At 42.2% G+C, this 24,833-nt stretch overlaps 2 long non-coding RNA genes across 3 annotated transcripts in view; both read right to left on the bottom strand.

Moving 5' to 3' along the window:
- Positions 1 to 24,833, bottom strand: part of LOC125640199 (uncharacterized) — a 590,047-nt gene that overhangs the window by 197,574 nt on the left and 367,640 nt on the right. The window lies entirely within an intron of this gene.
- On the bottom strand, positions 3,069 to 16,281 carry LOC142072784 (uncharacterized). The gene is made up of 3 exons (XR_012669365.1): positions 15,908 to 16,281; positions 10,533 to 10,596; positions 3,069 to 4,332 (listed from the first exon to the last, which is right to left on the bottom strand). It is a non-coding gene; the product is annotated as an uncharacterized LOC142072784 (long non-coding RNA).

Raw genomic sequence — 24,833 nt, 5'->3', positions numbered from 1 at the left:
CGTCTCGTGTGGACAAAGAGCTGTTACATGCCTGAGTGACAAGCTTGAGTCCGAGGGGTTTTTTGAATCCCAGAGAACTGGATGAAGTGTTCTCCCAAAACTGGACAAGTTGTTCTGGATAAGTAGAGTGGAAAACGAAAACCATGCTGTCAAATTCATTAAGATTAATATGTAAAATAAACAAACTTTACATATTTGATGATAATTCAATTAACATTTTACAGTAGGTATCCGACAAAATATCTCTCTATCCACTTGCCCTCTTCCTGACAGTTGCCCTGCTATGCCTCTGTGTACACTGAAGATAATGTAGTAACAATATAGGCAGAGAACAGAAAAAATTATCTTCCGGTGCAGCTTGAAAGGAGCAAAATAAGGTAAGACGAGAGTGTAGCTAAAGCCCATTCTCAGAGAGGAAGTGGCACAAAGCAAAATTGTAGGAACTAAATCGTAATTTTCATCACACAGAAAAACATCCATCCAGTCATTCTGTATTAAGCACAGCTAACCTCACTTTAGAAGAAATTGGCCTCTTTGAGGGATGAGGCAAGAAGCTGCACAGGATTGCAATGGGAAACCTTAAGGCCTGGTCTACACTACAAACGTAGGTTGACATAAGCCATGTTAAGTTGATCTAATAATGTATGTGTCTACACTACCAAGTTCCTTCCGCTGACCTAAGTATCCTGCAGAGTCGACTTCTGTACTCCACCTCCATGAGAAGTGTAGAGCTTGCTCTGACATCCACAGGTTGACATGAGGATAGGGTAGACACTGTGTTGTGTAATTTTAATGAACTGGCCTCCAGGAGGTGTCTCACAGTGCTCTGCTGTAACCACTCTGAAGAGCACTTTCAACTTAACTGCATGTCAGCCAGATACACAGAAGACAGGTGCTCCCCTGGCTAAAGCCCCAGGAACTTTTGAATTTTCATTTCCTGTTTGATCAGCCTGGAGAGCTCAGCAGCACAGCTCATCATAGAAACTCAACACCGCAAATGCGCTCCAGTATGGAGTACACAGGAGGTGGTGGATCTTATTGTTGTGTGGGAAGAAGAGTCCGTGCAGGCAGAGCTCCGATCCAGCAGAAGAAATGCTGACATCTATGCCAAGATCGCATGGGGCATGAGGGAGAAGGGCTACACCAGAGACACGCAGCACTGCCGCATGAAAATAAAGGAGCTTTGGCAAGCATACAAGAAGATGAGGTGAACAATCACTTTGGTTCTGCCCCACAGACATACCTCTTTTGTGAGGAGTTGGATGCGATTCTCGGTGGCGACCCCGCCATTACCCCAAAACGCTCCATGGATACCATCCAGGAGCCCCAGGCAATCTCAAGCAGCAACGAGGAGGACATTGTTGACAAGGAAGAGCGGGAGGAGAAAGTGAGGCAGGCAAGCGGAGACTCCATTCTCCCAAAACAGCTAAGAACTGGTTTTAACCTTGGAGCCCATCCCTTCACAGGACCAGTTGGTAGTGGAGTGTGATGCCAGGGAAGACACCTCTGGTGAGTAAAAATTTTCAGTCAAACTATAGGGGTTACATGCTATTATTTTTTGTGTTTAATCTGAACAAAAAGGTAGGTGCAGTGGGTATCGGTGGCCACACTAGCTACGCAGAGGATGCTTTCCGAAAAAGACGGTTTATGTGCACAGAGATGGCCCGGGAATCTTCCATGGAGATCTGTAGGAAGCTTTCATTGAGGTACTCTGCAATCATTTGCAGAAGGTTTCTGGGGAGGGCTGCCTTATTTCGTCCACCATGGGAGGACACTTTCTTGCGCCATTCCAGTATTAACTCTGCTAGCATCATTGCAGCACACAGCATGCAGCATAAGCACCAGGTCTGTACCCAGACATTTGCAGCATCGGCTCCCTTGCCACCTTTGTTACCCTCGGGGAAGTGATATTGCATAGGGTCACCTAGGGAAAATGGGGGAAGTTTTCAATGCTAGTCCTTAAACTGCAAACAATTCAACAAGTAATCCCCCCCTCCCATGCTTTTCCAAATGTGCCGTGGTTGAGGTTGGAAGGGATCACCATGTATTGCAACCAGCATTGAAAAAAAATGGTGGGCATGGCAGCTTCCTGTTTGTTTCCCTTTCCCCCTAACCTGATGCCACTTTTGTAAAAAACTATTTGGGGGGCTTTACACTGGTCCCTGTCCTCAACCACCATCCAGGTTGCTAGGGGAAAGAGGCCTTGTCTCAAGTGCCAACCTGTGATCACAAGGATGTCTTCACAAAAGCAGCAGCACACGAGCTCTCGCCCATGCCTCGTGGCCTTACTCACCATAGCTGGAGTAGCAAACCAACTCTTGCAATAGCCAGCAGTTGTGATTACATTATGGCTTGCAGTGAAGTGTATTGAGAGGTGTTTTTATAACCTTGCACCAGAAACCATGTAAGCACTGTCAATGCTACCCTTGTGCTTTGCATTCCTTGCAGCTGAAACTTTGTCTGTCAGTACATCCTCCACACCGAGTCAGAGACTTTCACAGATTAGAAGGCAGAAAATGAAGACTCAGGGGGACATGTTCAGTGAGTTAATGCGTGCCTCTGAGAGTGACAAGATGGAGCTCAGAGCATGGAGAATTACATTGTCTGAGAACCTGGACATGGACCGGGAGGACAGGAGAGCATGTAGGGAACAAAAGCATGCCACGTAGGAAGAGATTCTGCAGATTATGAATGAGCAATCAGACATGTTGAGGCATCTGGTTGTGGTTCAAGAAAGGCAACTAGATGATAGAGTCCCTCTACAGCCTATGCTGAACCTGCTGCCATCATCGCTCAGTTCTACATCCTCCTCCTGCAAAACATCTTATGGGGGGTGGGGAGAAAGTTTGGTATCCCTTGCACTCAACACTACAGGAGGGTACAAGGACGGAAGGTGCCCATTCCCACACCTTTGATTGTTATGGCAATGCATCTGTAAGCAAGCTTTCCTTGTTTCTCCCCCCACAATGTTATCAGCCCTTTTACCCCAGGTTATCTTACTTTTCTTTGCTGTCTCTGTGTGTTTGTGTGCACAATAAAACTTAATGGATTGAGGAGAAAAGGCTGTTTATTAATTCAACACATGGTGGTTGGTGGCGGTGGAGTTTACAGGGGAGAAAATGCAATGGAGGGGACAGTTTGGAAAGAAAAAACACAGATAAGTGTCCTGTTACCCTGGCTCCTTGCTGAAACTGGTTTTCGAAGCCTCACAGAGATGTAGAGCCCCTCGATGTGCTCTTCTTATTGCCCTAGTGTCTGGCTGTTCAAAATTGGCTGCCAGGAGATCTGCCTCAACCTCCCACCCCGGCAAAAACGTTTCTCCCTTTGTTTCACAGATATTATGGACCATGCAGCAGGCAGCAATAACAATGGGGATATTGCTTCCACTGAGGTCTAACCTAGTAAGAAAACAGCATCAGCGACCTTTTCAACATCCAAAGGCACGTCCACCATCATTCTGCACTTGCTCAGCCTGTGGTTGAACTGGTACTTACTGCTATCCAGGCTGCCGGTGTACGGCTTCATGAGCCATCAGAGCAAGGGGTAGGCTGGGTCTCCCAGGATCACAATTGGCATTTCAACATCACCAGTGGTTATTTTGCAGTCTGAAAATAAAGCCTCTGCTTGCAGCTTTCTGAAAAGACGTGTTCCTAAAGATGTGCACATCATGCACCTTTCCCAACCATCCCACAATGGTGTCGGTAAAAAGGTCCCTATGATCCACCAGTGCTTGCAAAACCATTGAAAAGTACCTCTTTTGTTTTATGTACTCTTTGGCAATGTGGTCTGGTGCCAAGATAGGGATATGCCATCTACCACCCCACCGCAGTTAGAGAACCCCATCGTGGCAAAACCGTCCACTATGTTCTGCACGTTGTCCAGAGTCACTACCCTTCTTAGCAGAAGTCTGTTAATGGCCCTGCAAACTTGGATCAGAACAGACCCTATTATAGATTTACCCACTCCAGATTGATGCCCCACTGACCGGTAGCAGTCTGGTGTTGCACGCTTCCACAGAACTATCACCACTCGCTTCTCCACGGTTGGAGCAGCTCTCATTTTAGTATTGCTGTGCTTCAGGGCTGGAGAAAACTTTTCACACAGTTCCTGAAAATTCATTCAAAAGTTCTGTAGCCACTGCTCGTCATCCCATAGCTGCATAACAATGCGATCCCACCAATCAGTGCTTGTTACCCGGGCCCAGAAAAGGCACTCAACTGTGTCAAGGTGATGCGTGACTGTTGCCAGCAACTGCGAATTGCTCTCTTCTATGTCTTCTTGCATGGCATCATATTGTTCTGCGCAGTGGCTTCTTTATCAGCTGTGTAAATACTGCAAGATAAGGCACAAGGTTTTCATAATGCTCACAACAACAGTGTACAGCTGATCGGGGTCCATGCTTATTGTTCTATGGTGTCCGTGCAGGTAACCCAAGCTTGCGAAAAAGCCTTAGTTTGTTTGCCATTGATTTCAGGGAAGGAGGAAGGGAGGAAGGTAAGTGCATCATGGGAGGCCGACACCATGTTCCCATAACCACCCATGCCAATAAGACATTGCAAACCCAACCCAAAATTTCACTCGGCAATGTGCACTATGGGATAGCTACCCACAGTGCAGTGCTCCGTGTGTTGATGCAAGCCCTGCTAGTGAGGATGCACTCCGCCAACACAATGAGCGTAGTGTGGACACGTAAGATCAACTTGCTTAAATTGGAGGCTTGATGTTGACTTACATAAAGTCAACTTAACTTTGTTGTGTAGACATGGCCTAAGTTTCACCTGGTTCCTTAGTTTGAACTATATATGTTTGGCCTCAAGGTAGTTTTCAGCCTCGATAAGATGACTTGACCCTCTCTCTGTCTCTCTATACTCACATCCAGAAAGGATATCATCCGACTTGACGCCGATCCAAAAGATCGACGCAGCTGACATCATTAATCGCAACCAAGATGTGTTCTCTACAAAACCAGGGTGAACGACTGAGACCTATCACCATATCCTCATGATCCCCGGAGCAAAGGTAACATTGAGACCCTACTGAATCCCAGGAGCCAAAAGAGAAGAAATCAAGGCCGAAGTAAAGAAAATTTTAGAATTAGGGGTTATTGAAGAATCTTACAGTCAGTGGTCCAGTCCAATTGTTCTAGTGCCTAAACCTGACAGTACCATGAGATTCTGTAATGACTTTCGCCGACTGAATGAAATATCCCAGTTTGATGCATACCCCGTACCACACATCGACGAACTGGTTGACCGACTGGGTAGTGCCTGATTCTTGACTACACTGGATCTGACGAAAGGGTACTGGCAGATTCCTCTGACCAAAGAAGCTAAAGAAAAGACAGCATTCGCCACCCCGGATGGGCTATTCCAGTACACTGTCCTCCCTTTTGGGCTACATGGGGCCCCAGCCACATTCCAGCGCCTCATGGATAAGCTGCCGTGTCCCCATACTAGTTATGCAGCTGCATACCCAGATGATGTCATCATCCATACGACAGACTGGGGAACCCACTTGGAGAAAGTGGAGGCAGTACTGCGCACCTTAAGGCGGGCTGGCCTCACTCCTAATCCCACTAAATGCTCCATAGGGCTAGCAGAGGCTAGGTACCTGGGATATATTGTGGGAAGGGGCATAGTGAAGCCCCAAACAAATAAGCTAGAGGCAATTCAAAACTGGCCCTGGCCGACCCGAAAGAAGCAGGTCCGTGCATTCCTAGGCGTGGTAGGCTACTACCGAAGTTTTATTCCCCACTTCTCCACTACAGCAAGTCCCCTAATGGACCTGGTGAAGGCCCGAGGTCCAGACATGGTGAAGTGGACCGACGCAGCAGAGGGGGCATTTACAGACCTTCGGATGGCCCTCTGTAATGACCGCATACTTATAGCCCTGGACTTTAACAGGGAATTTATTTTACAAACAGATGCTTCCGAGGTGGGGTTGGGGGCAGTTCTGTCGCAAATGGTGGGAGAAGAGGAACACCCGATCCTCTGTCTAAGCAGAAAGCTTCTCACAAGAGAACAGAAATACGCAGTAGTCGAGAGAGAATGCCTTGCTGTCAAATGGGCTATGGAGACACTGCATTATTACCTCTTAGGCCGGCAATTTACTCTTGTGACAGACCATGAACCCCTCCAGTGGATGCAGCGGAATAAGGAAAAGAATGCAAGGGTCACCAGGTGGTTCTTATCCCTTCAACCATTCCAGTTCTGCATACGGCACAGGGCTGGATGCCACCATGGCAAAGCTGATGATCTGTCACGAGCATACTGCCTGGCGTCCCAAGTTGCCCAACTCTATGGTGTTGAGCGGGGAGTGGAGGGGGGAGATATGTGATGGGGCAAGGCCAGATGGCTATAGAAAAGTAGTGGGAGATAGATATTTTAGCTCCAGGCTAAACAAATCCCTGGTACCAGGATAAGTTAAATGGCAGCTGCTCCAGGTCAATTAAGACACCTGGGGCCAATTAAGAACTTTCCAGAAGGCAGGGAGAATGCTACGTTGATTGGGACACCTGAAACCAATCAGGGGCTGGCTGAAACTAGTTAAAAGCCCCCCAGTTAGTCAGGTGGGTGTGCATGTCAGGAGCTGTGGGAGGAAGCTGTGCTGTTGGAGAGACTGAGTAGCACACACCATATCAGGCACAAGGAAGGAGGCCCTGAGGTAAGGGTGAAGTGGAGCTTGAGGAAGTGAGGGCTGCTGTGGGGGAAGTAACCCAGGGAATTGTACATGTCATGTTTCTAAAAGGTTAGCTACCATAGCTCATACTATTAGGGTACCTGGGCTGGAGCCCGGAGTAGAAGATGGGCCCGGTCTTCCCCCTTCCACCTTTGCTCCCTGATTAATCACTGAGACTGGGAGACGACAGAGACCGTGCAAGGAAGGATAACTTCTCCTCACCTCCCTCGCTGGCTTATGATGAAAATGGCTCAGTAGACTGTGACCCTTGTCTCTAGAGAGAGAAGGGTTACGTGGAGGGTCACGGTGAGCCCCTGAGGCTAGCGAAATCCGCCAGGAAACGCGGGACTCACGGAGGCAAGGACAGAGCTTTGTCACATATGCAATTAATCCATTTCTGTACAACTGTCCAATTAAAAAAAAGACTCGATACATGCACCATAGTGTAGCTTTCCATTTCAAAGCCTTCTATGTTCTTATCCAAGTACAGGTATCTGCCAGGGCTTTGAACATTTCTTCTTTTTCAAATTAAAATAGTAATATGAGCAGATTTTAAAAATCTATAGAAAAATCATACTTTTGTCTGTTGCGAAAGCAAACTCACAATTACCATCAGTATCGCTGCCTCAGTCCCAGCACACCTCTGTACTTGAACTTCAAGACTTTGTATTAACTAATTTGAGAGAAGACACGTTTGGATTTTTTTTAGTGATAAATTCTTTCTTAGTCAAAAATGAATTGTACACTTTGGATTTAACAGAAAAAAAATACAAAGGCACCTTTCTTCGTTGGCTATCCTTAATATAAAAGACTCCACATTTTCTGCAAGTCTCATTTCATCCACTGCATAAATAATTCACTGTAGGAAGTGTTTACCTTCTTTCATTTTATTTTGAAACCCAATAGCATTGCAGGCACACTGTAAATTAGTCTGCAATCATTAAAAGGACAAATTGAAAGATGAACTGGCAATAAAATCAGAACATATAGTCGTATTACAATAATGATATGTGTATTAGAACTGTCTAATGCAATCTAATAAAAGTGTTAATACCTATTTTGGATTATAGGATTTTGTATGCCTGATGTTAAAACTATGAAACAAGAAACACATCAAGAATTAAGTGATGAAGTATACATGCTGCACATGAGATTTAATTCTGGAAGGATAAAGCTTATGCAAAACCCTCTAGTTACCTAGAAATTAAATGTCATGTACTGTACAGCATCTTGTTCTTTACTGGCTTTTCAACTTCGTACTAGAAATGGGCTGGGATTAAATTGCCTGATCTGAAAGCATATGAGGAGGAGTCTGAGTAGCATCTGAAAGGAGATAAAATCTATTTTTCTGTTTCTTATCATGTTCACTGCTTTTATTCATGGTGAGCACTGAATGACTTTCATGAGCAACATCCCTGCCTCTTGTTAGTAGCTGTGGTTTCAAGTCTAACCAACCAAACCTAGAATTACAGAATTTCTATCTGAGGTCACCTAGTCCACACCCCATCCAAAGCAGGAAAGAATCCTATAGTAGTGCAAATCCTGAAGACATTGTTGAGGGACAGATCCACCAGCTACTCACTAGTAGTTCCCTTGCTGGCAAAGCACTGCTTATGTCCATAAGATGAGCAGGTTTTGGTCTTCAGTTTTTACTCAGTCAAACGCCAATTGAGTTCATGGGAGTTTGCCTAAGAAATTAAGGCCAAGTCTGTATGGCCTGCAGCAGCAAGCATCCCAGCCTCGGTTAATAGATTCAGTCTAGCAGGTCTTGCAGTACTTTGAAACGTAGACAGCACTTTGAAGTTGGGCTTTGGCTGGAGCTCACGCTCTGATGCCTAGGAAGGGAGGTGGGTACAACTGCAAAGTGCTGTCTACATAGCTATTTTTAAAGCACTAGCAGAAGCCCGAGTCTCTCAACCCAGGCTGTGAAACGTGCTACCATGAGCTGTGTAGACATACCCTTAGAGTGCCGGCGCCAGATTTCAAAGGTACTTAGATAGCTAAAGATGCAGATGGGCACTTCTGAAAATCTCTCTCAATGCCTAGCTGTGTTACTCCCATTTAAATGGGAGTTAAGCACTTAGGCATTTTTAAAAATGGGAGTTAGACACCTCGGCACTTTTGAAAATTCTCCTAGACACCAGTCTGCCTCTTTAGCAACCTAGGGTGGGATCCATGAAGGGACTTAGCTGTTGTAACATGGTGTGTCACAGAGCCTAACTTTTATGGGCCTAGAAAATCACAGGAACACCGCTGTGATTCACAAAGCCGAGGAAGGCGCCTAGGCTTTCCATAGAATGAAGGAGGCACCCTGGGATGCAATCCAGAAAAGCAAGCAAGATGAGCTGAGAGCTGCCTAAGCTAGCCAGTGAGAGGTGCTGATGAGAGGAGTGTATGCTAAGTCCTCTCATCGAGACTGGTGTCTAAGTCCAGGCTTCAGCTTGTCTCTACTAGAGATCAACAAATGGGAACCCAGCACCTGAGTACAGGCAGCTTAAGTGATACTCAACGGAAAAAGCTGGGCACCTGCCTCACTTCATACAAAATGGATGGGAGAGATGGTGGTGGTGGTGTCGCCTACCTGATAACTTTTAGCCCAGTGATTAGAAGACTTGCCACAGATGTGGGAAATCAAGGTTCAATTCCCCCCACTCTGCCAGAAGGGAAGAAAGATCTGAGTAGGGATCTCCCACCTCTAAGGAGAGTGCTGTGACCACTGAGCTATAGGATATTCTAATGTGAGCCTCCCTCAGTTTCTCCTGTTTAAGCTCTTGCACTCTGGATAAATAATGAAAGGGTAGTTGGAGCAGGGGGACTGGACCTGAGGTCTCCCATCTCCCAGGTGGGTGCCCTAACCCCTAGATTATAGAGTCATTCTCACTCTCTCTCTCTGGCCCAATGTCTGTCCCACTGTGGACAGTGGCATCTGCAGTCATACACGCATTATGCAACGGGCATACCATTGGCAGCGGTGAGGAAGAGCAGCACTGGCCACCCCACTGACCACTCAGTTTGGCCCCATGGGGCAGCAGGGCCACATTTAAGGGGTCACAGCACTGCTTGGGTTTGGCCCCATGACCTTTGTGCACCAGATTACAATGCCACTCACTCAGTTTTGCCCCCTCCCTCCCACCGTCAAGCCTTATAGTGATAAACTCAATCTATTTAGCTTAACAGAGAATGTTAAAGGGTGACTTGAACACAATATATGAAGAACAGAAATTTGCTAACCAGTCTCTTTAATCTCACAGACAAAAATATAACAAGATCCAATGGCCAGAAGTTGAAGCTAGACAAATTCAGACTCGAAATAACGTGCACATTTTTAGACCATGAGGATAGTTAGCCATTGGAACAGCCTACAAAGGTTAGTGGTGGATTCTCCATCACTGGCAACTTTTAAAAAGAGATTGGGTATTTTTCAAAAGATATGCTCTAGTTCAAATAGGAATTAATTAAGGGAAAACATATGGCCCGTGTTAAAATGGAGGTCAGACTAGATTACCACAATGGTCCCTTCTGTCTTTTTCATCTGTGAATATCTTTACCTGTTGCATGCCTTTAATTCTATATAACAAGAATTGCACATTTTAGGAAAGGGTAGTTTTCCTATGGTCAAAAATCTTTTGATGGCAGAGTTTGCCCTCATTTATTTATCGAGTTATTATGTTGTCATAGAGATTTTATTTGCTATATCTTCAGTTGAATAAATTATCTCATGTTAATACAAAAGAGATGCCACTATACTGTGGTGCTCTCGTGGAATAGTTCAGTAGTAAAACAACCCAGGTTTAGACCAGATTTTTAAAGGTATTTAGGCATTGTTCTGCTCACAACTGGCAACAGATACATACCTTAAAATACTGACCTTAGTCAGTGATGTCTCTTCCTCAAAATTGATTCTTCAGAGTTAGAGGGCTGCATTTACAAAAATAAAAGAAAATAAGCCAGAAGACAAACACAACACTTCTCCAGTTTGGGGTTCAAGCCATTGCTCTGATCCCACATGCTTTCTTCCCCTCTGTTTCCCTATATACCTTGACCTAAGCTCCCAGGCAAAAGAGGAGGATGCTATGTGCTGAAGTAAGTGGCTGTAATTATATCCCCAAAATTAATTGCTAAAATACAACACGAGGTAAGAAAAATGTTTTAAAAATGGATTGAACAACATAAAGATAAAGCCCTGATTTTAAAGCATGCGGACAACTGTGAATTTACAATGAATGCCTGTACAAATTGCCTGTGATAACTGGTCATTTGAACATGCAGATACCTGACTTGCACATTCAGACACAGTAATTATGCACAAAAATTATGCAAATTATTGCAAGCATATAGATTCCAAGGCCAGAATGGACCATTGTAATCATCTGATCTGATCTCCTGTATAATAAAGGCCATAGAACTTCCCGAGTATTTCCTAGAGCATATCCTTATTCAATAATCTGTCCATTTTTGAAAATCTGGCCACAAGTGTGATGCAATGACTTTAATACAGTACTTAGATTGTTCTTAAAGATAACTAGTGAAGTATTATCTTAAGATAGAAACCAGATAGGAATAGAGCTGTAAAGTTCCAAATGAACTTTCACTGGTCATATCCACCAGCTTACCTGTAAGTTATAGGGCTTTGTTGCAATGGGATGGTTTCACAAATAATGAATAATTTTACTCTTAGAGCATACTACTACAGTCCCTTCACATGCACAACACCCACTGATTACTTTCGTACACTATGCAGAGTGTAACTGATATACTCAAATGCTGACTGTTTTAAGAAACTTAACAAAAAATGCCCTTTGGTTGAGACTTCCAAAGTAGTGCAGGAGATTTAGCACTACACTTTCCAGTACAAGCACTGCTTTGGAAACTTAAAACTTAATTGTCTTTTTTGCTTATTTTCTACCTTAGAAATATCAATTCCTGTCTCCCCTGGTTTTGCACTTGGGAGAAACCTGACAAAGGAATTAGGAGTTTTCTTAAATCTAACATTAAGGGGCAGAGGTACTGAACCTTTAAACAAACACACTTTCCCCCCCATTTGCTAGGGAATTGAGATAAATAGGTCTGACAAAAGCAAAGATTTAAATAGTCTATATAAAAATCACTTTCTCTCTCAGTTGATCAAGTTTCACTTCCTTGACATCTTCGAATTCATAAAGCTATTTGTTTTCCAGTTACCCATAAAGAAACTAAGTGAAAAACAAAGTAGACAAGACCAGAATTCCTAATGTAAGCAACAAGGAGGAAAAATACTTTTAAGACTTGTGCATATATCATAAAGTATTAAGAGTGCACAAACCCAATTTTCCTCTTTGCAGGTCATTTAAATTATTAGAGAAACCCATCAGGTTCTGATCCTTACTGAAAAGGACTTGAAACACTAAGGTGTTAGAGTAAATAAAATACTTCATAAGGTAGTGGATTACGTGCCAAAAATGCAGACGGAGATGGTTTGCTTCCCCAGTAACCTTAGCTCCGATTTATACCAGGATAACTTTTTTAATAATGAATGATGCTGTAGGTACATCCATGAAATGCACTACTACAATTTGACCTGATCTACCAGATCAGTTCTAATATCCCATTCAATTCAACATTTACTAAATCTAAATAAATAGATCACCACACTTCAGTAAACTTCATTCTGGCAGCTGGGAAGAGGTACAGTCAGATTTTTTTTCCCATTTACTCATTCTCCCCTCTCTTGGAACCACTTTTCTGATCTATAAAAGTTATATTATTGGTTCATCTTATTTTAGTTTTCACTGTTGTAATTAATAAGAAGGGAACCTATGGTGCCTCTTCCCTGTGCAACAGTTACTGAGAAACTGTATTTAATGTTGAGGGGAAAAAATGTCTGGCAGAGCCACTGATGTCACTTTACCGCTCTGCCAGCTGTCACACTAGTACTGAGTGACAGCTCTCGTCAGGGACTGGGTATATTTTTACGGGCATTGTAGTCAACCATCTGAATGATGCTTGGACCACAAGGTATGTGCAGCTGTACAGCTGCTCTGGTGATGAAAATTTGATAAAAGAGCAGTGACCATAGCAGTCAAAAGAGCAATAGCAATAATGCAGTGCAGACCTACAGAACATACCTCAGCCTGAAATCCTCCACAAGACAAAGACATACATAAGAACCTATGTCTTCTCTTTTTGTTTTTTAAATGACTGTCATCAATGTTAACATTCATGGGAATCTCATGGCAACTTATTTCTGTACATTGCTCTGAATGTTTATCCCTAAATAATTTAATATTTTTAAAGGATGAGTATTTCAGAATATCAGAAGGGTAGCCGTCTTAGTCCGGATCTGTAAAAGCAGCAAAGAGTCCTGTGGCACCTTATAGACTAACAGACGTATTGGAGCATAAGCTTTCGTGGGTGAAAAACCCACTTCGTCGGATTCATGTGACATCCATGTGGACATGCATCCGATGAAGTGGGTATTCACCCATGAAAGCTTATTTTCCAGTACATCTGTTAGTCTATAAGGTGCCACAGGACTCTTTGCTGCTATTTCAGAATAGAAACCCAGAGCCCCCAGCTGACTCCAGAAGGTAAAGTGATCAGCTGGATAGTTTGAGCTGAAAAGATTTTTTTTCTTCTATCCTAGGAATATAGCACCAAACAAAACCAACAGATACTTTGAGAATCGATTTGGAGGTTTCCAAAAGAAGCTGTCTGAAGAAAGATTTCCGTTTTCTTCAAAACGTTCATTAAAAGAAAAATTCCACGAAAAGCTGAAAAAAGAAAGCAATTAAACACAAGCCATAAGGATCGCAGGCTACAGCTGTGTGCAATGTATAGCTTTTCTCTCACAGAATCCCACAGAATATTTTTTTTACATTTCTCAAACATCTCTTTATATGCAGGACACGTTCCTCCCACCCTTGCACCTCTGGGATTCAAATAATAGGCCTTGGATGGACTGAAAATTCTCCAGAGTTGTCCCAAGTATAATGGGGATGTTCAACAAGGATTGTAAGTAGAACTGGGGGTGGAGGGGAGGGAAGGTATTCTGTTTCATGAAGCCTTTCACTATTTTGAAATTTAATTTCATTCTGATTAGAACAAAACCCAAAACTTTCAAAATTTTCTGTGATGGGGTGGAGCCTCAGATCTGTGTCAGTCCACCTAGTGGAATGTCCTGTAGCTGCATACCCTGAAAGTCAAAAGGTCCTGTCCCTGGACAGCCTGCCTGGTAGGCTGTCCCAGAGCTGTGAACCCTGGAAGCTTGGGCTCTCGAGCAGCAGACCAGGTGGATTGCCAAGGAGCCAGTTGGGCAAGCTGGCAGAAAGTAGGAAGGGTTCTGAAATGTACCTGGTTTCCAGGGGAACGTCATCAAAATCAAACGGTCTCCACAAAACATTTTGATTTCAGTGAATCAGAAAATTCTGATAAGAAACTGTTTCATTGGAACTTTTCCACACAACTTTAATTATCTGCTGGAAGGAATGGTGCCCTCCACCTGGAAGCATCCTTGTCCTCTCATTCTGAAAGGCTGTCAAGCTGAGACTGGCAAAGCTGTCTCCAATTCCTTCTTCCTCAGTGTTGCCTCTAGAGTATCAGCTCTCAATATGGAGGTCAAAAATAAGTCAAAGGTGGTTGTGACCACCTTCCCTCTTATTGTGGTTATATAGGAATGAGAGGGCACAAAACTTTGTTTTCTTGTATCACAATCATATTCTGGAAAATGTTGAGAAGAGCTGCTCTAGAGGATATTGCACTGAAGAGTTTATGTCTGCACACCCAGGCTTGATAGGCTTTGGAATAAGTTTATTCTCTTTCGCCAGTTGTTCAACTCCACCTTAAGTACCATAGATAAAATTTTCAAAAGTGAAGTAGGAGCTTAAGTCTCATTTTCAAAAATAACTAATGGGAGCTAGGTGCCTAGGCACTTTTGAAAAATCTCATTAGGTACCTATCTGCTCTCTTTAGGTGTCTAAACACATTTAAAAGTATGGCCTTTCACCACTTAGGATACAAGATTTAGGTTAGAACAGATGATAGAAATCAAACAATGATAGCATGTGGTCCCAGTGCTTCCTAAATATACACACAAATGGACTGTTTGTATATGAAATGCTGTCAACCTCTGTGTTTAATTATTTCCTATGTACAATTAAGAAGCAACCTACCACTAAGATGATGTGCTCTCAGAGTTCCAGGGACATTATAATATTTTTGTTATACCCTTGATTTAATATCAAATAGTCGTAATAGAAACACTATTGATGTCCTGTCAGTCATATAATATCATGAATTTTTAGTTGCAGTTTGACATTCTGCACCTATGGTTTTGAAGAGTCATCATGACAACTACAAGATATCTACACTATCATTTCTTGGTTCATCAGTGGCGTCCTCCCTCTGTCATGTATTATTTTGCAACCTAGTCTATGAAATCTTTGTTTTCTATAAACGTTGCTGCAGTGTTTTAATATCCTAGTCAGTTTTTTTATTCAGCCAAGCCTCATTTACCCCAATTACATCATATTTCTCTTTGAGCACAAAATGTATATTTGCAGCTCTACAGTCTTACTTTGTATGCTTGCTGCATTTGTACCAAAACAAAATTAGTTTTCCCTTCTCTTTGTTCAGCATTTCTTTTCTTGATAAAATAATAGCCCAATTAATTCACTTCTTAATTTTCCTGATTGTTTAAGTTTTGTTTTTAACCACTTTTTTTCCCCATTCATCTTCTTTTGGATTTTTTGCTGAATCCATCTGAAAGTTCAAAAGCACATTCACACACAGATCTCATCTATCTTCTTTTAGCATTTATTAAGCCAGGCAGATTTAGTACTGCATTCTTATCTTCCACAATATGGAATCCAATTCAAGAAAGATGTCGTTTTCAGTTACAATGCATGAAGGACCTTTTAAAATGAAAACCCTGAATATTTTGTTCGGCAAAATTAGTAGTTTTGCAGAAATCAATGCAAGAATTCTCCCTTTTCATATATTTATCTCACTATTGGTTTAAAACTCAAATAACTGAGTTTTAAAGTGGCTGCTGGGACTAAAGAGTAATCAAGATCCTTTGTTTTCACTTTTTATTTTGTTTAAAATTTACCATGATTTTATCAATATTTATTACAAAAATTAAAAACAAATGAAAACTGGTGCAAAAAATTAACTTTGCAGTTTTCTGGGTAAATATTGGGGGATGGAAGGACAGAAAAAACAAGAAATAGAGAAAAGTAAGAGTACTTCTCACCTGGCTTCCTGTTCTGGAAGGGGAGATGACAGCTCCGTGGCCCAGGTTACTAAATTGCCTTCTCTCCTTCTGGAGCAGGGAACCAGTATGGGAGAGGGGGGACCACATGGGTTCCCCTGGTATCTACTCAGGTTACTGAGTCATCTTCTTTCCTTCTGGAGTGGAGACCCGGGTCTTGGGAGTTCTGGCACATCTTTTTTCAGGACTTCATCACTGAAGTACACATACAGAAGTGCATGTGTGTATATGTCTGGTTGTATCTTCTATTCCATCTTCTTACTTTAACACAGCCTCGCATATACACTAACAGTAATATATTATTAATATAAACACATTTATATAATGTAATGTATTACATTTTCTTGTATGCAGTGTTCTCGTCAGTCCCAGGATATTAGAGAGACAAGGTGGATGGGGTAATATCTTTTATTGGACCAACTTCTGTTGGTTGTCTCTCTCAGTAACAGAAGTTGGTCCAATAAAAGATATTACCTCATCCACCTTGTCTCTTGAGTTTTCTTAACATAATCAATATTTTCAAGTTCTTAAGTGATCCACAATGCATGTGAAAATTGGTAAATAAGTAATAACTTTTGTGAAACCCACAAATTTTTAAGTACAAATGAGTAGAACACTAAAACAAAAAGCCCTGAGAGTAACTAACTTGTGTGCAGACCTCTGGGATTCTCTTCAGTCATCAAACCATTAATCTCCGATAACCCTCTACTGTTTCACCCATAGATGAAACCATATTTATAAAGCTTGGAGGGACCAGAGGTGAGAAGATAGGAGACCTTCATTCCATTGAGGGGACATCAAGAAATGATAAAAAGTTGTGTCACCCAGACCAGTAAGGGGTTCTGTCACCACCCACCCTGTAACCTTACAGTGCCTTAATGTTGTGCTGCTCAGGCTCAAATTCCTGACACCAGCAGCCTGCCCACACAATGCAAGGTCTCACCCTGGCTTCCAGCAGGGTGACACGATCAGTCCTTTCAGTCCTGTGTCTCTCCAAATCCATCCTCTCAGAGTTCTTAACTACCAGACACTCAGTCTTTTCCCCTCTGGTTTATCACCCACACACCCCTCACCCCCACCCCCACCCACAAGGTCTGAAACCAGCTGTCAGCTCACTTTGGCGCACATAATCCACAGAGTTTGCACAATAGAGAACTGCTTGGGTTTAGAATAAAGAAAAAGTGTATTTAATAGAAAAAACACAGATTCAACGATGAAATAATAAGGGAGAACATATATAACTTACACAGAAAATAAACATCAAGATGCAACCTCAGGCTTTATATATTTGTATGTTAGATAAAATCTCTTTTCTAACACAAGTTACCTATTGCCCTTGAGCAGTTTCCCAGTGTACATCCTAAAACAGTTCAATCTTTTTTCATGGGCAGACCCGTAAAAAAATTTGAATGTCGGTGTGCCCTCCCCTTTGGAAATCTTAGACATAGTCTGTGGACCCCTAGAGGTCTGCCGACGACAGGTTGAAAACCACTGCCCAGGATCTTACAGACAGCTTCCTGCTTAGAGGCTGTGCCTCACTTTCTGGATGAAAACTTCATTGTCAAGCCTCCTTTTTAAAGGTCTTTTTTCCTTTAATTTTTCTCTCTCTCTCTCGCTCTTCTGGCATGGTCACTCTTCGTTATTCAGAGTGGAGGAATTCTAACTAGAATGTCTAACTAGGATCTTTCCATTAACTTTAATAGTCTATCACTGTCTTTTTCTGGTCTGTATACATGTCTCATAATAACCATCATATTCAGAACATTTCGCGCTTTTATAAAAGACTTTATTCAATATACTTTTATAGTACAACAATACACTATGCAATCAATTGGTTCAACTGCTCATTTTGGGGGGGGTTAAATCTTATGTTCTTCCCTTGAGGTGACTGGCTCCTGATTGTCACAATGATTAAAGTCTCTCACCTTGCCACTGAAGATTTGCTGAGCCTGCACTTAGAAATTAGCTGCCTGGAAGGCAAACCTTCCTGCCAGTGTTTGTTAACAGATAATGCTGCCATGTGCCATTTCAGAAAATGCAGAGCAAGAGCAGCAATGTTCCAGGTTGCCTAGTGGATGCAAATAAGAACTGGCCAGATAGGATTTTAGCAAACATTGATAGATGAGAAGGGGAAGAGGTAGAAAGAGGGACGGAGCAGCTGTTTGAAGATTTATACGGCCAGTCTATACAACAACAACAACATTTGGAGTGAAAGATGTTTTTGATATGTTGAAATAAATACAATTTTAATCTAAAAATATTCAATATAGAAGACAAAGCTAAGAAGAATTTTTTTCCTTCAGTTTAGTATGATTCTATCTTCTAATGAACTACCTGATATAGGATTATGAATCACTGGCAACATTGCCATTTGAGGAGAAAAATCTTATTAAAAATGATCAAATACGGTGAAAGTTTTACAGTGTGATGGCTAATGTATGCCTTTAAGATAATAATTAAAAAACCCAAGATAAAGCCAGGAATAACTAGTGCTGAAAATTTCATAATAAAATTCAGAAATAAATGTCACAAATAAAAAAAATAAACTCTAGAGACGAAACTTGGTCTGAAGGTGTAAAAGTAATAAATATTTCAAGGGATGGGGAATTCCTGCATATAAATAACTACATTAACACATAATAAATAAGGAAAGATGCAAGCAGAGTCATATAATGTGAACATATACTGAAGAAGAGATAAACTAATCATCATTGCCAGAAATGAGGAGCAAATATCCTTGAAACCATCTAAATTGCCTCTGCTTGTAAAGGCAACTCTTGCCTGTACTGACAATTGAAATGCCAAGCTGCCTGAAGAATACACCTGATGTAAAGAAAAACTTCCAGAAGTGGAGTAATGGGGCCTGATTCTGAATGCAGTTACAGCCAGAGTATCTCCACTAAAGTCAATAAAGTACTGTCAGAATCTGCCCCATTGTCATTTAGCAACCATACATACCACACACACATAATCCTGTTTATGACAACTGCCAAAGCACATAGGAGTAAAAGGGTGGGTACACGTTAAAAGGAAGACTTCAATGTCCATTTGTACCAAAATTCCAGGAATAAAAGGGCCTGAGTCTCTATTATTCTTTTACCTTGCCTACCCATTTATATCTTTGAAAAATGGATATAAAACACATGCATTACGAACTGATAGCATTTTACACCAACTTTATATGGATGTAAATGAGTTTCAAGACTGTTGAGAATTACTGCCAAAAATCTATAGTTTAGTCCATATCACAAATATTTAGAACAACATACAAAATGCATTAAGGTACTATATACTTCATTTCCATTACTGACATGCTGTTTGTCTGGAGTTCTGAAGTATATCCAGGTCTTGGGCCCTATCTCTTACCATTGGAGATTACACTTAAAACCTCGCCTAGTTCCCACAATCAAGTCTAAGCCATCCGTTCTGGGAAAATACTGTTTAAAGGACCCCATGCTCTTTCCCACCTTTCTTAGGTGGTTGTCTTCACTAATGACTGTACATGCCTACGTGTGCATTGTTGTGTTATAACCATCCTATCATCCACATCTGAATCCATGAAGCACATGCATCATGGAGAGCACACAGCAAGAAAGCTAGCATGCATGAGAGGTGTGGGCATGTACATGCCTCTTCTGTGCATGGCCCCATATCCTTGCTACAGAGCAGTATGGACGGGGGTAAGGAGCATGCAACAGGTTCCGCATTTCAATAGGCCTCAGGCCCATTCCCACAATGAATCAAACTCTTTCCAGCCTGACCCTTACCCCGTATATAAAGGTCTCTGGTCACCTGTTGTCAGCAATAGTAGAGAGCTGTGCTGACCATGTCAGAACAGTTTTCCATTACGCTCTGATCAATACAAGTTTATCATGGATTCTGTTCCCAGAGCTGCTGCCAGGTCCACTGAGCACACCTGGAGGCTGATTAATGTTTGGTCAGAGTATGCTGTCCTCCAGAACTTTGCCCAGAGCAGCTGGAACATTCACCTCTGTTGGGAGATTTCACAGAGGCTGGAAGCAGCAGGCAGTCACCAGACTCCCATGAAGCACCTGAGGTTCCAGTACAGGAAGAGAAAGCCCTGACAGGGACCCTCATACTTGCCCATGCAATGACAAGCTGGACTGGATGCTTCCAGGGCTCCCACTACAAAGTCTGAAGTGGCTCCTGACCCCGTCCTCAATCCCGCTGGCCTCATCATACGACAGGATGCTGACGAGGGGCAGAGCGAAGAGGCAGCATGAACCTCAGAGGAAGCCCCTGGAGACTTGGAGAAAGTGCAGAATGTGATTCTGCATCTTTACCCAGTGGAGGTAGGTGAGCAACCCCCTCCCCTGAGAAGACCAAGGAGGACCCCAAACCATAGCAGGAAGCAGAATCCCAGGCTGATAAGTTTTACAGTGGACCTCCTACCCTCCCTGCAAATATCCCTTCTTCCTCTTGTGCTGTATGTCTGCAGCCAAGCATTGTCCACTGGACACCAGGACCAGTGTGCACATGAGTGGGATATGGCAGACCGTACAAGCTTTGCAAACTTGAGCTGCCCTGCGTCCACTTCATAAGGAAGCATTCCCCTTTCCCTTCACATATTTTTTGAAGGATACAGCATGCCATAATTATGTAAACCGCGTTGGCCATATTGGCATCCAGATGGTTGCACTGGCATCACCAACAAGCTTTCAAATGGCTAAACACACACTCAGCAACCATTCTGCAGCCACTCAGTCTGTTGTTCCATTCCCTTTTGTCTGGATCATTGATGCCAAAGTATGACTGTTGACATTGATACATCATACAGAACCACATCATTTCTGGGGAATAAAGTTCCTACTTCCCCCATCAGGCAAAACCTGATCTCCTGAGGACCCTCACCTCAGGAACCTGCCCTGTCTTTTCCAAAGTTGGTATTCATGAACTGCCCCATGTGGTACACTAAGCCTTGCAGGACAAGCGAATAGTAATCTTTTCAGTTCACATATTCACTCATGTCTTGAGGTGGGCAAAGTGTGGGAATGTGGGTGCCATCGATGGCCCCTGCACAGTTCAGAAACCCCACCTTCTGAAATCCAGCTATAATTTCTGGTACTTGGGTTATGGCAAGTCCCTGTGAATAGACGACAGTACTGTTTGCCTGGCAAACCTGTACAACTACCACACTAACAGTGGACTTCCCAACCTTGAAGTAGTTTGCAACTGACCAGTAGCTGTCAGGTGTCACCAGCTTCCAAAGAGCAATAGCCATCTACTTCTGCATTGGTATGGCTTTCCAAAAATGAGTGGTCTGGAGTTGGAGGGTTGATGCAAGCACATCACACCAATCCATGAAGGTCTCTTTCCTCATTCAGAAATTATGAAGCCACTGGTTGTCCTCCCAGATTTCCAAAATTATGTGATCCCACCATAAAGTGCTGGTTTTCCTGGACCAGAAGCACCCATGGGCATACTGTGCCAATACCAAAATAACAAAATCTATTCCATGGTACTTGTCACTCACCCTCTGTCAGTCAGTCATCTTCAGCATGTCAAAATATTCCCTATTCCGTCAAGTATACAGTAAATTGAGTACTGCACCTCAGGAACATTTTCCCTGTTACAAGTAGCAGGAACAGAACCACATCACCCAGGGTTTGTTCCATGTCTTCTGACAGAAGGGAGAGGTGAGCGGGAGCTGACATTGGCAAATATGTAGAGATGGCAGACAATTCCATGAACACGCAGCAAGGTGGTTCCTAGAGTGTCTCCTGTGATGCGCAGAACTCTGGGATACTGCCCCTGAAATGGTAGTGCTAATGTCATGTACCAACACGGGCTAATGTAGACATCAGTATACACGTGTACACAGCATTTACCCAGGCCCAGCACAGCATATGTGGACACTGGGCACAGCTATGGGATATGAGTGCTAGCAATACATGGACAACTACCTATGGATGCTCTCGAGAGTAGATGTAGCCTTGGATAGAGACAGGCTAAGAACAACCCTTTTCCTCTTTTCAAAATGGCCATCATTCAGAATCAAGGTAACAATCTCCCTGAAATGGGTAAGCTCCACTAACTTGTTGGCCAAATTTCCTCCATTCCCTGTACCATCCAAAGAGTTTCGATTCTTGGACAACACCCTGCAGAGAAAGAAGTGAAGAAAATGCCCTGGTATAGCCCATTGCTGCCAGTAATAGCCTAGCTCACAGGTTTCCTAATGCAATGGAGGATCGCAATCACTGTAGTCTCTGACTGGAGAAGGGTACTCCAACCCACGCAGATGGTGGCAATCAATTCTTGGGACCTTCAAATCAGGATAAACTTATTAATAATGATTAATATATTTTCCCAAGATCACTTCATCCTAGAATATAAATCAATTTATTCCTGGTAATTTGATCGAGTATGTGTGGACTTTGGATCAGTTGACACAGATGGGAACCAAGGAGGTAAAACTTAATTGAGAGGCTAGAAAATGAACAATTTTCACTACAGAAATAAAGATCATGCTACACAGAAATCTTTCTGTCCTAGTTATATACTATCAATATCTTAACAAGGGGCTCCCACAAAAATGATCTCCTTTTTGTCCATGATAAACCCATGTATCAACTCATGGGGTGCCTGTGATCACAGAAACAAAGAGTGACCGGGGAACCAATTTGATTTTCCATTTAAAGATAAATGTTTTGTTCTAACTATACTCAAGGAGAGAGTCAATACCACTTGACAAAAACTTAGATTAAGTGCAGCTCACTGGAAATTCGCTCTTCAGAATCATTTTTATTTTTTTCAGGGCTAGTCACTTCTGGCAGGTCTGATAATGCAGCATCCAAAAAAGGGGTGAATTGTATCAGAGGTAGAGAAATCACCCCAAACCTCCTTTCAGTTTTGTGGCACACTTTTGACATGGGGCTTCTTTCATGAGCTCTTCAGCCCATCAATGTTCTGCCCATGATTGCACAAATACAATTTAACGCATTAAATATCTCTCCAGTGTGCTCTGTTTAGAATCAATTTAGAGTTGTCATAAGATGCAAAAAGAAAATCCAAACAACTGGAATTGAGATAAACAGGAGTTTACAAATACACAGGAGAAATCATCATCCAAGACTATATCTTACAACTAAACACATGCTGATAGTACTAGTGTCCATTGGTACTGTATTAGGGAAATGTAAAGTACAGTGTTAGGAGAGCCTTCTATTGAAATATTTGACTTTTTATCCTCTCCCCAGTAAATCGTTACATAAAATTTCCAGTTAAAGGACAACAAAATACATTCACTTTACTCCCGGGGTACAATCATGTGGGCCCAATATTTGAAATCCAATTTAAGTAACTCAAACAAGGGAGCCAATTTAAGGCAATAATATTTTCTGGTGACACTTCAAATCCCCATGACTAAATATTATTAGGAAATACTTTCCCTTTTTCATGCCCAATTAATGGCCAGAAACACACCTGTAAGATTTTTAATGAACTAGATTGTCTCAAAGAGAAGCAAAGATACAGATAATAACCTACCTATCACTGTTTTTCTCCTGCCACTCTGTCAATTTACTGAATTTCCTCTGGGGATGTGGCTTTTGATTTTTCCTATGAATTTGCTACGTTATAGTCAATGATGTAGGTAAGTAATTCTTAGCTAAGTAGATCCTACCATTCATATGTTCTTATTCTAAATACACATGGATGCATCCACTTTCACTTCCACATTTACCACTAGTGATCATTATGGTATCCTGTGGATGCCACAGATTAATTACATCCCAGGAAGAACACATAAGAAAACTGACTATGGATGAAAGACTGGTATTAGCTACAATTCATTATTCTTTCAAGGACACTATTTATATGCTACATTCAAGTTTGAATGGCAATAATCACTCTTGAACATGCTCCTTTACCTTTCAGTATGTGCCATTGGATTGTTTGACATAATAGGCAATGCATGTACTATGAATGTTAGAGAAAGTTCTGAGATTAGAACATATACACTATTCTTTCTATAACCTACCAGAAAACTACAGTGATGACAGCAAAAATTGTTTGACCTCTAAGTTTTTGTAAGATTTCTCATGCCATCTCATGGAAGGTTGTGTTACTGGAATACATGATCTTGTTATTCTCAATAAGAGATCACCATTATTATTAGGAGACTAAAGAGGATGATTTGCTGAAAGATCCTACTCGCCTCAACCAGGGTCAGGGGGTCTTGGATCCAAAGACAATCACAGACCTTCTTAAGCCAATAACTGTACCCTCCTTTAGGCTCAGCAGAAGGAGCAACCAAGCCCCTTTATGTAGTAAAAAGAGCTGCATACAATGCACACCACCAGGACAGAGATAACCCAGTTTATCTGGCTGTAAATGCATGAGCTAGCTTATTTGTTGGAGTCTATATGTGCTGGAGAGAGCAAACCAAAAGTAGGAGGAAGCAGAGACAGAGCTTCTTGACACACAATTCAATGGAGTGGCAGACTGGGAGATTTCTAAGCAAGTATACTGGGTACTGTTTGTTTCCTCTGTGTTCAGGGAAACAGTACCTTGTGTAAATTTTTTTGTGAATAAACAAGATTAAACCAAGAATCTACCTGATCCATCTCACTAATTTCTCATCCACATGAAACACACTGCAAGGCCCCACATTTTGGCTAATTGCTCAGGCCAGATTAGTAACAATAGCATTAAATTGTATGAGCACATTGATTTAAAATCACTGAAACAAAGGAATTTACTGAGGACTAGTTCAGTGCATTGGCATACCAACTTTAGTTCACTCCACTGTGTCGAGAAGCTGTAGAGGTCTTATCGATTACACAATATCAAAACACTATCTCTGCTGCCTCATCTAGACACCAACTACAATTCAAAAGCTCCTTTTGGGAATCTAGCTTGTAATGTTTTCACAATTCTTTTGTTTCTT

This window comes from Caretta caretta, chromosome 7 (assembly GCF_965140235.1).
Source record: "Caretta caretta isolate rCarCar2 chromosome 7, rCarCar1.hap1, whole genome shotgun sequence".
Classification (NCBI taxonomy): Eukaryota; Metazoa; Chordata; order Testudines; family Cheloniidae; genus Caretta; species Caretta caretta.
Note: the sequence above shows the minus strand (reverse complement) of the source record. Positions and strands in the feature narration are given on the sequence as shown.